The sequence below is a fragment of the Pteropus vampyrus genome, unplaced genomic scaffold (genome assembly GCF_000151845.1).
Source record: "Pteropus vampyrus isolate Shadow unplaced genomic scaffold, Pvam_2.0 Scaffold9, whole genome shotgun sequence".
Classification (NCBI taxonomy): Eukaryota; Metazoa; Chordata; class Mammalia; order Chiroptera; family Pteropodidae; genus Pteropus; species Pteropus vampyrus.
Genome location: NW_011888790.1, coordinates 16,653,907 through 16,656,171, shown reverse-complemented (window position 1 = coordinate 16,656,171; position 2,265 = coordinate 16,653,907). Strand labels below are relative to the sequence as shown.

Below are 2,265 nucleotides of genomic sequence, written 5' to 3'. Positions count from 1 at the left end.
TTTTTATAGTTTTAAGACAATGTGTCTTGGCAAAGGCCTTTTTGGGTTGAGATAATTAGATATTCTATTGACTTCTTGAATTCCAAACTCCAGCTCATTCCTTAGATTTGGGAAATTCTCATCCACTATTTATCTGAAAATGTTTTCTAGACCCTGCTCCTTTCCTTGCCTTTGATAATGCCCATTATTCTTATGTTTCCTCTCCTGATAGTACCAGCTAGTTCTTGTATTTCTCTTTCATTATTTTTCATTCTTTGGTTTTTCTCTTCTTCCTTCTGCTTTATTTCTAGATTTTTGTCTTCAATATCAATGATCCTTTCCTCCATTTGGTTGACTCTATTTCCCAAGATTGCTATTTCATTTTTCAACTCTTGCAGTGTTTTTCTTTTTATCTCCAGAAGATATATTCTGTTTTTTTCAAGGATTCGGTCTCCTTGCTCTGCTCATCAAGTTGTTTTTTCAGTTCTTGAAATCGTTGATCTGATTCTTTTTGGAACTCACTGGGTTTTTCCAGAAGTACCATCCTGAATTCTAAGTAATTTAAGTTGCATATTTCTATGTCTGTAACCTTGTTTTCTGAAAATTTTTCTCTTTCTTTCAGAGATGCCTGTCATTTTGGTTGTTCATGCTGTTTAATGTACTATTTCTCCACCTGGGCATTAATGGAAGTGTTTTCTGTTTTGTTTTGTTTTGTTTTGTTTCCAGAAAGAAGATTTATTGTATAAAGGTCTCTCTTTAGCCTGCTGCAAAGAAGGCATTTTTCCTCTGGTTTTCAGTAGGTGGCGTCTAAGCCTGTGCGATCCCTTCTTTATATAATGCCTTAACAATGCCTTTTATTTTCTTCTACATATTTAATCAAGCTCACTACCCTTAGTTTCAGTCTCTATCAGTGTTAGCAACAATCTTGGCAGCTTTTGCTCAGATTCCTCTGGGGCTCTGCAGTGTTTGGTCTCAGAGGACATGGGGGGAAGGGCGCTCTGGGTTGGGGGCTGTGAGCTGTAGATCAGCCTTGGTTTTGCAACCTCAGCCAGTAAAAATCAACTGTTGTTTCTCCGCCATCCGCTTCTCTGCTTTCTGCCCTGACGACTGGTCTCTGCCACTTGCCGTGGGGAGCTCACAGCATTCCTAGGCAGGGCTGTTCAGGGAACTTACTACTCTTTCTCCCCTTCTCCTCCTCCTGCAAGGAGCTCCAGCTGTGAGAGACAGCTTCTTTATTTCTCTCAGTCCTCTTCCCGACACCTGGGGTTCTGACCTGTGGTAGTTCTTATGTGCAGATCCCACACTCAGAAGTGCTGGTGTGCAGTTCGGGCGTTTTTTGTTGAGTTTTATATGTTCAGCTTATTGTTGTTTGAAGAGGAGAGATCTGGGGACATCTCTCACTCTGCCATGTTTCTCTGAAAGTTCCATGTTTACTTTAAAAGAAGTTTAAGTTATAACAATTGTCTTCAAAGAAAAAAATCCTTTTATTTAAATGAACAGAAGCATTTCAATCTTCACCCATGTTTAACCATCAGAATAAGTTGCTGGCAGCAATGGAAGTGATAATTAAAATAAATAAATTGATTAAATGGAAAACAAAGAATAATATAAGAATCTGCAGGGTGTTAAAACTCTGGAAAAGGGGGTGCTTTTTCCATTAATAAAAGTTAGCAAGAGGTTTTTCATGAAGATATCACTGAAAGCAAAGAATGAAGCCCTTGTGTCTCGCTTCAAAGCTGAAGCCAAAGCAAAGGCTTTGAAGGCAAAGAAAGCAGTGATGAAAGGTGTCCACAGCCACAAGAACAAGAAGATATGCACATCACCCACCTTTTGATGACCCAGGATACTGCTTCTCCAAAGACAGCCCAAATATCCTCAGAAGAGCACCCCCAGGAGAACAAGCTTGACCTTTATGCCATCGTCAAGTTGATGACTACCGAGTCAGCTATGAAGAAGATAGAAGTCAATAATACTCTTGTGTTCATTGTGTTTGTCAAGGCCAACAAAATCAAACAGGCTATAAAGAAGCTCTATGACATTGATGAGGCCATAGTCAGCATCCTGATCAGGGCTGATGGAGAGAAAGCATATGTTCAACTGGCTCTTGACTATGATGCTTTGGATGTTGCCAACAAAATTGGGATCATCTAAACTGAGTCCAGGTGGCTAATTCTGAATATAAAATTTTTCACCATAAAAAAATAGTGAAAGTAGACAATTACCTGTTGCAATTTATTGGGATTTTTCATACTTTTGAGACTAGGTAGTTGGGTTTATCTCTTAGTC

At 39.2% G+C, this 2,265-nt stretch overlaps 1 pseudogene; it reads left to right on the top strand.

Moving 5' to 3' along the window:
- The first annotated feature begins 1,663 nt into the window (after positions 1–1,663).
- LOC105302003 lies at positions 1,664–2,131 on the top strand (annotated as a pseudogene).
- The last annotated feature ends 134 nt before the right edge of the window (positions 2,132–2,265 follow it).